Below are 14151 nucleotides of genomic sequence, written 5' to 3' on the forward strand. Positions count from 1 at the left end.
ACTCCGTAGTACGGTGTAATCGTTAATTTATTGCTCAACCTTCGTTGCCTTTCCTACTGAAAAAAACCCGTACACCTGCATGCACGTTCTCTTGCTTCGCCTTAATCTAATGACCATGGCGTAGTTGGCAATCATTATCCTTTTAGACCGAAAGTTCGATCCGCGATGAATGCCCAACGGTATCGCCGTCACCATTTTTCGGGCTCTCGTACCTAGCCACGCTGAACACCCCGGATGCGAGCGCCGGTGACATCGACACTGACGCTGCACAGCCCACGGGCTCCTTTTGCGTTCCGTCTCTATCGAACGGTGGCCACCGCGATCGAGTTCGAACGTGGGTACTCGGCTACTGACAAAAGCAAAAGATCCGACCTCTCATCGGGAGTAGATGTCTATAAAACAATGCATTGTAATTAAATGCGTACTTCGTTCAAGGGCCTCTCATAGATGCGGGCAGCGACACTAACTTTGAGGACCCATCAGCGGCGTTTCTTATTTGAACACTTCTGGTCAGAAACAGGGCAGCGGGCTTACGTTTTGTCTCATCTCACTTACCGCGAAACCTGTCAGCGATTAGGCCAGGCCTTTGCCTGAAGAAGAACGTGCGTTGACAGATATGGATTCTGTTGTAAAACCAGATGGCGCCACTAGTCTGAAGTTATAGTTACGTCTTCGCTTCCATACTCTGTAATAAAAGTACGTATTTGACTAGTAGCACGAGCGTGCATACCCTATTCTAAGGCTGCTTCTTGTTATTTCATTCCTCTTTTCCAACCATGCCTGCGCGCAACGCGAACACACGACGAGGCGCGCAGGAACACGTTTGACGCACTCGCTTTTGCCTGAGGAGGCCTCTCGCTTTTACAGCGCTGCAAGGAAGTTATGAGAATATATAAAGGGAAGCATGGCCTGGTGTGCCGACGATTAGAACAAGGGGAAGTGTGTCCTGGGAATAGTGTTGGAGAATGCGTCGCGCCTGCTTTCAGAGTAGGCCACAGCTGTACGCTCCACCACCATATGCCGCTTGTAAGTTGGTTAGGACGGTCCGGATCGCTATGCCTTCATTCTCCAGGTTCATGCTGATGCAGTGCATGGGACGCGCTATTGCTGGCTTTTCGGCCGTCCTGCTCGAGCGCTTGTGTATGGAACAAGAGCTTTGCTTGTCGCCGGTGCCGTTAGTGTCCACTACGTTCGTGGCTTGCGGGGTGTCCAGGTAGCTGGTAGTGTCCATATAAAGGACGTATGGTGATTTCTCGAACTGTCACTCGAGGGCGTCAACTTGCAGTAGCGTCCTCGAATTTTCTCTAAGATCGTGTGGTCCAGGACTACCAGTTCTGCTGGTAATTGGGCGAGTAACTGGCGTTGCATTTGTATGTGGCCCATGTGGTTTTGTGTGTACTGAACGCGCTATTCGCAATACACATATAACTGACATGCCACTGTTTTCTCAAGGGTTCGTACCAGAGTCGGACAAAGTTGGGTACTTGTTTAGGTCTCTTGGTTCACAGCAGATGTCGCGGTTCACTTTCCAAAGTACAACCGTGAATGCAATGGCTCTCAACCAATTGACAAAGACGGTTACTTTCTCAAGTTCAGTCCTAACACGGTCTCGGTAGTCTTGGGTTCTGATTCAACCGGTAGCACCTGGAAGTTTTTTTTTCCTTTTTCTAATTGTGTAGCTTTGGGGGTAGAGAATGAATACGCTACTAAATTTCCAATATATGAACGTGAAAAAAATGCATTCCTATAGTCTGTCCTTGATTTCAGTGACTATTATTTCAGGCCCTATCAGACGCCATCAAGATTTCATGGGCTATCATTGCTTTTCTCTCTCACAGTGCGGTACCGTTTCTAGAGGAAACAATCGACCTGACTATTACTGTAAATATGTTGAAAACTAAGGACTTCCACATCAGACCATTTATTCGATAGCCCTCGGTCGAATATTTAGAAGGAATATTTCCCTAATTCTGAGTGCAGCGGGTTTCAGAGTGGTCTAAGTTGACCTAAAACTAAAAGCTAGATAAAACTGTCGAGCGACATACCTTAAAGAACAAGAAATGTTTATCTATAGGCTTGTTGTTTATTGACATTGCAGTTTTAAGAGTAGAATGAAGAAGATGCCAGTGACGGAAGACACGCAAACAGCGCCAGTGCCAGTTCTGCCATTTTCTCGTCTTTAGTAGTTCCGTGTTTAGCGCACTGCTTTTTAATTTTCTTGTATAACGCGGGGTCTGTATATTATTGACAGGAATAATGAAGTTCGTATTGCAATAAAATAGACAGGCAACGGTAGTCTCTAGCAGAAAAGCACGAGTGGCCTGTTAACGTTGCGGTTGGTCGCAATCAAGTAACAAATGATCAACTCTTCAGATCAATGATCTTCTCTTGGCATGGAGTTCAGAAACGAGAATATTCTTGCTACTGAACACTCCGTGTAGTTTCTCAAAATAAATACAGCTAGTTTGAATAGAAACAAGTTGTAAAAAATAATTATATGCTGTCAGTATCGATTGCGGCCTAATAATATTAACTGACAGGTTTTGGTCGTAGTTAATTAGAGGCTTTTTTTTAAATGCAGTTTTACGCTAGTTTTGAGCAATAATGTCTTCTCTTTCCTTAAATTTTAATTCCTTTCCGTTTCGTTGTTATGAGAGGGGCAATGACAATAAGAAGCTGATAATATGGTTGTGGTACTCCCATGCACGAAATTATTAATAGCGAATTTTCATATTACGTCACCGTGATAGCGTACCCATGGCAAATTAGCTTAACGTGCTGTAAGCAACTTCTCCCCGCTGAGAGTTCTACTATTTCGTTCCGAAAACGTTAAACGTGGTCTACATTACAAATAGGCGAAAGGCTCTTTTTGAATGGTCGCGACAGCTGCTAATTCTCAAGAGTATTTTTTCGTGTCTCTTGAAAACTAGTAACACAGAAACGCTCATTTCGGCAAGGAAAATGCCCAGGAAAATACGTGAAATAAGAAACGTAAACACTGTAGCGCCATCCAGTTAAGAAAATACTAAATGCAGACCGCTCGAGAAAGATGATTTTCTATTGCATTACTTGCAAGCCTTGAAATACTTACGCAAATTTAATAATATTTTCCGTAGTAAATTATTCAATATCCATAAAACACTCTGGCAAAGTTTGAAGCATATTTCTGTTGTGTTCCGAGCACTCGAAGATGGCTGCAGCGCACCAGGCGGCCCTGTTAGGCTTGACGGCGCCAGAATCGGGAGCGTATCTCAAAAACTGAGCTTTGTTGTCGAATCAAGGTCAATCATAGCGGAAGGCAACAACACCAGTAGTTGGCGGTAAACATGCCGACCGGAACCGCATGAACTGCTGATTCGGCTAAAGCGGGCGGCTCTCGTTTGGAAGGACGCCGCTATGTTTTCACGCTCAGTGCGGAAAACACGCAACTGCCGAAATGCTAACTTTTGAAAATGCGTGCTTATCATAACGCGATTCGACCCTACTGTCCTGCGCATGTGCACTCTGGGCCCGCTATTCTGCGAATCTACGTAATCGCGCAAAGTCCGCTCTACTGAAACTCTATGATGTCTTTCGCTCATTTCGGAATAAAATGGTTGGCACTCTTTGGCAAGGAGCTAATAAGCACATAACTACTAACTCTTTCAAAGTTGTTAGTGTGTTTCGAGACATTGCTGGAAGAGCGGGAGGGTTAAAGGTGAAGCTAAAGCAACGTGAGCGATTTTTTCAATGGAGAAAGGAGGAGTCGTATAGACTTCAACGTAACAAATCAGAGATCACGTTTAATTCTCGCTTGTTTTGCAGGCACGTTGCCGTCGCCAAGCGAGCCTAACAACACTCTCTGTGGTATATGGGTAAAGCCACCCTACACAACCTCAGGATGGTTTACCTGCAACAATACTTTCTACGAAAAGTGCAACAACACGGGTGTGTACTCAGTCTACGACAAAACTACGTGCAAGAGTGAACCCGTGGAGACTAGGGAAGTCTCCTAGTGAGTGCAACACTTCTGTTGTGAAGTGTGAATAAATGAAGTAAACTTACTGAACCCGTTGTTCCGTAGCTACTTACTTCCTCACTTCAAAATGGTTTCCTTGCCAAAACTGGCCTATGGTTGTGCGGTACACTGCACTTGAGGATATTCACTTATTTGATTCATATGCGGTTAATTAACGCGAAAAAAGTCTCAAGTCATGACAGTGTTCGCATTTTGCCTTCATCAAAATGCGCAACTGCGATGAAACCTACTTTTTCGCGCTGAGTGCCACGACGCCGTAACCAAAAAGCCACCGTGGTGGCTAGGAAATATTTGATTGGCTTTTTAAAAAAGGTACCATCTTTACGGCTCAAAAACTCGCAGGCAACTAGCGAATATGCATTATTGCGCGTGGAAAAGCTTCGAAGACGAAGATTAGCACGCGATTGCGAATTTTTTTTCAGTGAGACGCGTTGGGGAATTTATGAAGCCAGAACAGCTAAGTTAAGTTTATAGTGCGTCCAAGCTATCAAGTGCCTATGACGGGCTATCATTTGTTGCGACCTTTGTCTCTCGCACTTCCAGGCTTCCAAAGTTTCATGAAGCCGATTGGAAATACGAAATGCGAAATGAAATCACTCCGAACGTACGCCTAGGTGAGATGAAGCGTTGTAATGCTGAAGCATCGTACCATTACGAGCGAATCCAGTGGCGTGTGTGTGTACTCTCAGATGGTACAAAAAATCCCAGCGATGGAAAGAAAAATAAGGTGACGTCATTACACACAGAGTATGACACACACAGCAAGCTGAGCACCGCCACTTTAGACAATACTGTACTTGTCGTTCATATCTGTACACTCGCCACTGTCCGATATTCACGTGGCGCCAGTTTTCGCAGCATTCGTATCAAAATTTCGACGCTCCCGCAGGAGGCATCTGTTAAAGCAGATGTCTGTGTACTGTGCGGCATCACGAACCCTGAGCAGCCCCGCTTAGCCGTAGGTGGCAGCGCCGTGTCCGGGGTAAACGGGATCCTGGTGGTTGAGCCTATGCCGACTGTCTGGACCTTTAAGGCCCCTCGGCGGAGGGAACACACCACTTTTGCCCCAGCTTACTGCAGATGACTCCTTCGGCCTGACCGGACCAAGGGAAATCAGCAGTCGGCTTTTCTTCTCCTCCCCTCCATCTTTCACTTTCTTATGTTCTTTCTTACAACTCTCCTGTCTGCTACTCCCTTTTTGCTTTTTCATTTTTTTTCCTCGCGGCTAGGATCCAGCTGGTGTGGAGTAACTACCCTGAGCAGTTAAAATATGTGATCATATTTAGGGCGTACAGGTGGCGTTACAGGCAACTTCCTGTCCCGTCCCCTTGTTCGGCTACGTGCTGGGTGGCTGGCACCATGATCGAAAAGCTTATTTTTATGGCTCCCCCTTTCCAAAAATGATCGCCCTCTGAAAAGGGGGCGGAATGAAGCAGCGGAGTTTTTTCAGAAAAGAAATGTGACATTCCTTGAATTCCATGTCAACCACAACGAAGTAGATGCAAAGCAAGCAAGAATCCTGTCCCCTTTGCTGGTAGCAAAGAGCTTCACAGATCCCTTGGGCTTTGGCTGCAAGGTGTCCAAATTGGCCAGTGGTGACTTCTTGAACTGCGCGACCACATTCAGTACTCGCAATCGTCGTGTCCATAGGGGACATCGCAGTCTCCGCCACTTTACATCGATCTCTAAACACTGTCCAATGCGTCATCTATAAAATTGATTTTTTTTCCGCCACACAAAAAAAATGCTTGAAGAGTTCACCGACCAAGAAGCCATAGATATTCACCTGATAAAGATTCGGAAAGATAACAAGGAAACAAACAGAAATCACCTGGTCATGGTCTTTAACATTAGCAAGCTGCCTGGAATCTTCGAAGTAGGCTATTTGAAAGTAAACTTAAGGCTACACATTTCCAACCCTCGCAGATGTTTCAACTGCCAGAGGTGCGGCCACAACTTACAACGCTGTCGCCTCAGGGCAACGTGATCAACCATCTTTGGCCGAGATATGTGAGGGAAGCACTGATACGTCCTTGCCCGGTTCAATACACGGGACTGAAATACCAGAACATAGATGCCGAAGTAACTACGAGTGAGGCTCATGCTGCAGCTGGGTGCTTTGTCAGGAACACTGCTCGTGGCAAGGACCAGGCAACCATTGCCGTAATTAGAAACCTAAAAGAGGAATATTCAGAAACTGAAAAACTCATAAATGAACATAGGGAACAGTTTCAATAGAACTGAGGCACGCGGAGATGATCGTGGTCCCGAAACTAGGCAATAGCTGAACCTTGACAACCTCCGACCAATGCCGCTGGCCTCTTGCCTAAGAAAGTTTTACAAAATGTGGTGAAGACGAGACTGAACCATTTTATGAAAGAGAATGACATAATTTAGGTCTAGGACTAGGTCAGGACTATCCACGCAAGACAAATTTTTGGAGTTGAAAGAGGGAGCGTTCGAAAAAATATCGGTAAAACATGAAAGCAAAGCACTCGATATAGATCTGAAGGGCGCGTTCGATAGCATAGGCCACAAGGCAATGCTCCAAGAGCTCTCCTCAACCAAGTGTTGGAGTATGTCAAAGCCTTCCTAACAGTTAGAGCAGGAACTACTGCGATTCACAATATTATATCAGAAAATAAAGACCCCATTAAGGGTGCCCCACAACGATGAATATTGTCTCTGCTCCTCTTCAACATCGCGATAATGGAAGCAGCAAGAAGACTGGGAAAAATGCAGTGTATTAAAGATACGATCTATGAAGATGACACAGGTTTCAACATTAGTGGGCTCGACCGGGGAGAAAATGGGGACTCTAAATAGTGACAGCAGGGACAGTCTATGGTCTTTTGTGATTTAATGTGTGCGTAGATGGTGCCTTCTGGAGTGGTCTGTTATTCTGTTCTGTGAGTGAGTGTGTACATGGATGGTGGCACTGCAATGGACTAAGTTCTACTGTGAGTGAATATGTGTATAGATGGTGTCTTCTGGAGTGGATAATGTGCTGTGAGTGGCTGTGTGCATAGATAGTGACTGCGGGAGTGGCCTTTGCTCTATTATAAGCGACTGCGGGCATAGCGGGGCAGATCTAACTGGTTTCAGGACATTGTCAACATATAAGTGACGCTACGGTGGAGCAATTGCCGGCAGAATAAGCAAGGCTAATTCCACTTGTAGCTTAAAACAAATCAACTCAACTCGCTCTCAAAGCAGAGCGGCTACAGAGAGCTTTTTCTGAAATTGACGACTTTGTACATGCAAGGAGGATGCAGTGCTCACCTAAAAAGTCGGTATACCTACATAAGCCTTCACTCCCCTAAATACAAACAAGCGGGCATTGAAATAGTCTGGGATGGCCAGATAAAATGAGAGTCCTCGGGCTTTAGTTGCATGAAAGAGACAAGCACGACCACACTTGCACCCTCCAGATGTGTAGGATGATGAGCAGAATCACTAGTGAACGTAGGGGAGATAAAGAAAAAGATGCAAAAAGGATTGTGACACCGCAAGTCCTCCCGCATCTCATTATTTATGGGCACCCCTACCAAAAAACAAGGTGGAAAGAGAACAAATGAGCACACTCGTCAGAAGAGCATATAAAACGGGATTAGGAGTTTGTCCTGCCTAAAGAAAAGTAAGTTCGAGGAAGTGGTATTACACTGTACTCTCGAGGCCTAGATTAGGAGACTTTAACAGACCAAGGCAGCAAGGCTCACCCGATTGTTGAAGACGATGGGGCCAACTAGTAGACTTACAGCGAGTGGTCAAGACACCTTCGTAGTGTACTAAAAAAGTACGCACCTGGCACGCCACCGGGTACCTCAACAAAAAAACAGCTGGTAATTTGCGTCGATGAATCGAGATAAAGGGGGGAGAAGCGTTTAGCGACTCGGGGCAACCGTGTTTACGGTACAACGACACTGAGTGCATACGGGGAGCGGAGAACGTGGAAATATCTATCGATCACGGAAGCAAACAGAACAGAACACAACTATTGAATAGTCCAGGATTCAAAAATCGCTTGCCGGGCTTACCAAAACGGCAGGAATAGCCGAACGACAAACAATGTTCTACTCTCGAGGGCGGAAACAACGACTCCAAGTAGACAACGTGCAATCGTCTGGGTCTGTGGCGCTGTGGTGGGGGGTACCATCAACGCAGATTCCGTCGTTCGAGGTTTCATTGGCCAGTGGGCGCAGTCACTGGCAGAATCCTTTACTATACCGGAAACACACGGGGAAACAATTCGAGCATATAAAGAAAGGCGAAGGAAGTATGCGTGTCCGCATGACATGCTAAGCCGAGAACAAGCTACCATATGGGGACGGCTACAAACTTACTCGTTTCCAAACGGAGCCCTATATAACGAAATATGGTCTACAAGACACAAGGAAGAATCTGTCTAGTGCGGAGACACGCTAACCCTATGCCACTCTACGTGGGTTTGTTTGGTCAGTCCACTACAACCAAATAAAGATAACCCTGGTAATGAGCAGTGGGAGGATCTTCTGGATGACTCAGACTCGCAGAGGCAGCGTTGGCTGGTCCAACGGGAAAAAGAGGCAGCTGAAGGCAACTGATTCCTGAGCGGATGAAAGCAGACTACTGCTCCCATGTGTAATATATTCGAATCTCTAACAGCCTTACCCGATTTTCGAAACAATAGTTTTCAATAAATAAATAAATAAATAAATAAATAAATAAATAAATAAATAAATAAATAAATAAATAAATAAATAAATAAATAAATAAATAAATAAATAAATAAATCAGTCAAAGAAAAAATTAGAGCTGTTCACTTGTTCTGCTCATAGACGGCGTCCATTACGGAATCACCACAACTCACGCGGCGCTGTCGCCTGGCATATAAGTGCTATCAGGATTGCGCTTGCGCCTCTTGGACTGGAGGGCAATGCTTAGGGTCCTCGGCACATCGCGATAGCTTCGCCCAATACGCGACCCCGAAGACGCTGTTGTTGACGCATGCGCTGCTCCCTCGGCAGCCCAGCAGTTAGCACCAGGTGTACTGAAAGCTTCGCCGAAGTTCGTTTAGGTTCGCCTCCGTGTTCTTCTCCGTTCTGGCCCCAGGGTTACCAGTGGAGCGCCTTAAAAACTTGAATTAAAATTTAAATTTCAAGAAGTCAGCCGCTGTAGTTCCTACCTATTAACAACCAGCCAATCAACAATAAATAGATAGCTTTATTTCGTACCTGGCCAAAGTACTTTTCATTGTTCACGTTTACATCAAGAAGACTCATTTCTTACCGCTTAACCACGCTGTTGTTTAATATAATTCTATATAAATTGGTCCAAACTAGCTGTCCGCAGTTGAGTTAATCAAACTTCATCATCAATATCAACAGTGACATGACTTGAAGACAATAAATGGAAAGAGAAGAACAAAATATTAGGCCTTTGAAGATCGTAGCGTGTATCTTTTGTTTCCTTCTTTAATTCACTCTACCTCTTACCGCTTTCTTCTTTCAGTTCTTGTTTGTCTGACAGAAATAATTTTGCGGCTCAAAACCGTTTTCTTTTATTTTAGAATCGGATCCTTTCATAACCCGTGATAGAATAGGGGTACGGGAGAATACCCCCCCTTTCACCTCGCAATGAAATCTGTTACGGCGAGGTGGCTCGTTGCGGCCTGCGGTAGGCACTGACCGCTCGACGTGCCAGATTCGATCTCAGCCACAGGAGTCGTTGTTGAATAGTCGGTGATGTGGTCGATCAGGCAGTGTATACAAGATATTGTCTCGGGAAGCTGCTGAGACGACCACAACTTTCTGAGGCAGGCGCTTTAATAACCGCTTGCGGAGGGGCTAGCTTACGGCGGCCTGCGTGCAATCGCCCTGATGCCTTATGCGACGAAGCAGCAGACAAGTTCCTCAGGCTTGTGGTAGTGCTGCAGGCGGGTGCGCTTCGAGATTTTCTTTCGGGCCAGAACTGTATACCTTAAAATGCTAGTACGGGGTGGAAGGGTGCGGCGTGTTGAGATCGTCGCCGAGCTTATCTATCACAATGGGGAGAAAGAAGAAACTTTACTTAACAGGATACTGAATAAAAATCTGGAAATACCGAGGTATCGCTAGATTTGTATTCGTAAGATTCAATTACCAAAGTATACAGCCATCATTCAGGTTAATTTCAAGTGGATAGCTGCATTCTGGACGTTTTGTGAGCGGCCGCCGGGCCGCACACAGCGCTCGCCTGCCTACAAGCTGGCGGGCATTAGATGCCTGGATGCCCGCCCAACTCCACTTTCAGGGTGGGGACATCCTTTGTACTGCATCGCGCCTCCGTCTAGCGCTAGCAGCTGCTTGTTGGGTCCTACGCGCCTGTAGCGCACCACGAATTATAGGTGTGGCATGGTTGCTGTGCCGCTGCGTAGCGACTATAATAATGCGACTGAAGTGCAAATAGGCAGTACATAGTCGATTCACTCGTGGCAGGAATGATGTACTGGCAGTTTTGAGTGTATTTTATGCATGATGCAGTCGCTCCGACTACACGACATTCTCGAAAAGTTATTACGAACTGCTGAGTTTTCGATTCACCGGCGGCACTGAAAAAGGACAGCGGTTATTAGGCCTTGATTGATATTAATAACGTAGGCTATATCAGGGCCGCCGAATTCTATACAATTATGCTGCTTTAGGTGTTTTGAACGTAAGGACTGTTCACAAGTCCCCAATGCAGCGCGCAGGATGACCTGCCAAATATGATGTTTTTGCGTAGTTAGCACCAAATTTTCCAACATTCAATGAGGTGACTTTGTCGTATTACTGCACTATATTTGAAAAATGTCATCCACTAATGCAAACTTTTCTTCCAAGCGGTCCGTTAACTCACTGCTCTGGAGTAAAAAGCTGAGGACACCTCCGAAACCAAATGATCACATTTTCTGAACTGCTCCTCTTAGTGACTTGTACCGCAACAAAATGAAGCGGATGGTGCGTTTCCCACTGGGTGGGGTTGACTACACGTAGATTGATGATGCGATTCGAGAACATTTTCCTAATTAGTAGTGGCAAATTAGTTTATTCGAGGGCAAGTTTAACCAAATAATTTATTTATACCTTTCTCAATATGAAGCTAAATAATTGAAATCGACTAGTTCACAAAGATTTCACAAAATTAGCCCCCGATAAATACTGTTGAAGCCCATTCCCCGCCAGGCTAAACTAACAAATAGGAGTCTGAGCAACACTGTACGCCATACTCGCTTCCGCGGAACCGTCTGGTCCAGTTGCCAAGAGACGCTGGCTTGCTGCCTCACTCGTCTGTCGTCGGGCAGGGAAATAAAGCTCTCATTAAGATATAGGTCTGGGCTAGTGGGAAAAACACGTTTAGGGTAAAGCGCGCAGAAAGCGCGGACTAGTGAACACGACAGAAAAGCGCCCATCCCCGCTGCTGTCATCAAAACAGCCAAAAAAAAAAGTTATCTCTAGGACATGGTTGCCAAGAAACACGCGTGACGAATTTTATTGATGTGGCTGCGTGACGGCAACAAAAAGAGCCTTTTCCCCCAAGTTCTGGGTTCTTTAAAAGGAACACGAAAACGAAGGAAAATTAACGATTACTGGTGAAAAAAGTCGCCTTTTGTTGGCGTCACGAAGCGACGTGTTCTTTGCTTACAGACGCGCAGAAGATCGATTTGGCGTATGGATGTTCGTAGTGAGCTCGCGCAAAGGAATAGAGAGGGGAGGAGTTACAATGGCTTCGTGGCATTAAGGTAAAACAAATAATAAACTGAAGAGAACACTGCGATGGGAGCATCACGTGCTCGCTTACCCGCAAGAGCGCCTCAATAATACGGCTGCCTTAATGGGAAACGTCTTTGTCGTGAGATTGTGAAGAACCTGTTCGGCAAATTTTGATGTGGCCCGGCAGGTTTTAACACTCGACTTCCAGCTTTCCTGGCCTGCATCATCGGCGCAAGTGCTTCTGGTCTGGTGGACAAAACATGCGACTTCTGATAGCGTGGTGCAGAAGGTGCTATGTGTACCTCGGCGCCTCTAATCGGGAGAAGAAAGGCGTCGGAGAACGTTCGAAATATGCAAATTCTAGGCGAAAACAGGCAATTTCTCCCATCGGGTCGCGCCTCTTTGTTTGAAGTGAGCTGGTGTTGTGTGTGTGGCGCAGCAGTCAGAGATCAAGCTACGAGAGCTGATGCGCTCCCGGGTGTTTTCCATACATTAGAAAAGGGCACCGGCTATTTCGCTTTGCTGGCGACAGCGCGCGGAGAAAAAAGTGGCAACCGGAGGTGAAGCGAGACGGCTGGACCAAAAGTAAACTTTGAAGTATGCGAGGTAAGTAATGCGAAACGCTTGCTTTCCAGAACAATTACTGCTGGGGACGGAGGAAAAAAATGGAGAGGACACCTGAGCTCCGCCTTAAAGGCATGTCGTGAAAGCGTACTTTGTTAACCTTTCCATTCTGAACAGACTGACCACTTTGAATGTATTTTTCATTTTTTAGTTTTTTCAACTAACTAAATGATCAATTACACACTCTAAATATTCTTACTTAGCGTCATCAAGCATTCTCTTTTCATTCTGAGAATTTGACATCTTTAAACTCTCTTTTGTATTTTTTTCATTTTTTATATCAATTAAATGAAGTGAATTCATTAAGTCGTCATCGCCTATCACACGCCAATCAACCATAAATCATTAGAACCACAAATTACCGTGATACAAATTTTTTTACGCAGCCATCGATTATAGGTCGTCGATGCGAATACCATCCGCGAGCTCGGCTCTAACTTAACTAGCAAGTTTATGCTGCGCAAAACGCTGAATCTTATAACACGATTGAGAACATTCTTCGGCAAATGCTCGACAACAGACAATTTTTTCTACGCGGGCTCCGATTATTTCTGAAACGCGGTGCTGGCTACGCCGACCGCTTTTCGACCGAACGAGCTGTATACGCTATCGCGTATGCACAACTTTGCATCTTCATAATTACTGAAATCAGGAGCCATAAAAGGCGCCTTCTTGCACTTGATTGCAAGGGGAACGAGAAGCTGCTTAATTGAGTATACGGGTGAAGATATTGGACAGAAATATGATATGCACGTTGTAAGAATGCAGTTATGTAGGAACAGATTGAAATAAACGGGACAAAAGAGACCCAACACGCATGAGCACACCGACTGTACAGAAGGTGCCGATTTTCTCGGCTTATTAGCTGCGTAAGATGGTATACTTTAGAGTAACTAACTCTGATTCACTGTTTAAACAATCTCTGGTGCCACCATTTCTTTGTAGAATACGATATTGCCTGGTTTACATCCAGCAGCTGCATTTTTCTCTTCGAAACGGCCCGCCGCCGCATCGAGCTCAGTGCAACCGATCGGGAGACATGGCCCGAAAAGCCCAAGCCGAGAGTGGTGTTTCACCCTGAATGCAGCGCTGGCCACCGAGGCACCCTAGCGAGCATGACTCACACATACCCTCAACCACGGTGAAATATTTCTTACACCGTGCCATGAACGGCGCCTTAGGCACTATTAAGAAATCCTTGCTCTCTCGTTTCTTTGGAGAGCGCTAGATGGCGCTACCAGTACTCTCTCTGCGAAATGTTGCTTTCTGGTTCGCCGTCCTTGCAGACGATGAGGAAGTCGGAATAATTGTCACCGAATCAGGCAAGTAGTGACCGAAAGTACAGAAACGCTAGATGCAGTCAGAGAATGTTGAAGCGTGTCCACGAGGAAGCCGACGAACTGAACTATAGAATGAAGCGAAAGCGCGCCAAACGCGCTCAATTTCGTGCTCTCCGTGCTGGATAGCCTGAGACGGGTAAGGCTGACTTCACATTCCGTATTGTGAAAGCTTTCATAGGGAGCCGCTAGGTGTGGTGGTTTGAAAAATATTTTTTAAAACAACTTTCTCCTGATTTCTGTTCCTAAAGTGTGTTGTTTTAATCAGTCTCAGTGCCACAGCTTTCATTTCGGCCAAGAATCTCCTCGGCAGATTTTTTCTTGTTTACTATCCCTTTCAGGCCCGCACTAAGTAAGACCCAGCGAAAGAGCGCTCTCTCTGCTAAGGAGCATTCTTTATCTGCCGGATCCAAATGAAGCCAACACTCCGGGAATGTGGGGGAGGTTTAGGAAATTAACGAGA

Source organism: Amblyomma mixtum, chromosome 5, assembly GCF_055824585.1.
Source record: "Amblyomma mixtum isolate Tamu chromosome 5, ASM5582458v1, whole genome shotgun sequence".
Classification (NCBI taxonomy): domain Eukaryota; kingdom Metazoa; phylum Arthropoda; class Arachnida; order Ixodida; family Ixodidae; genus Amblyomma; species Amblyomma mixtum.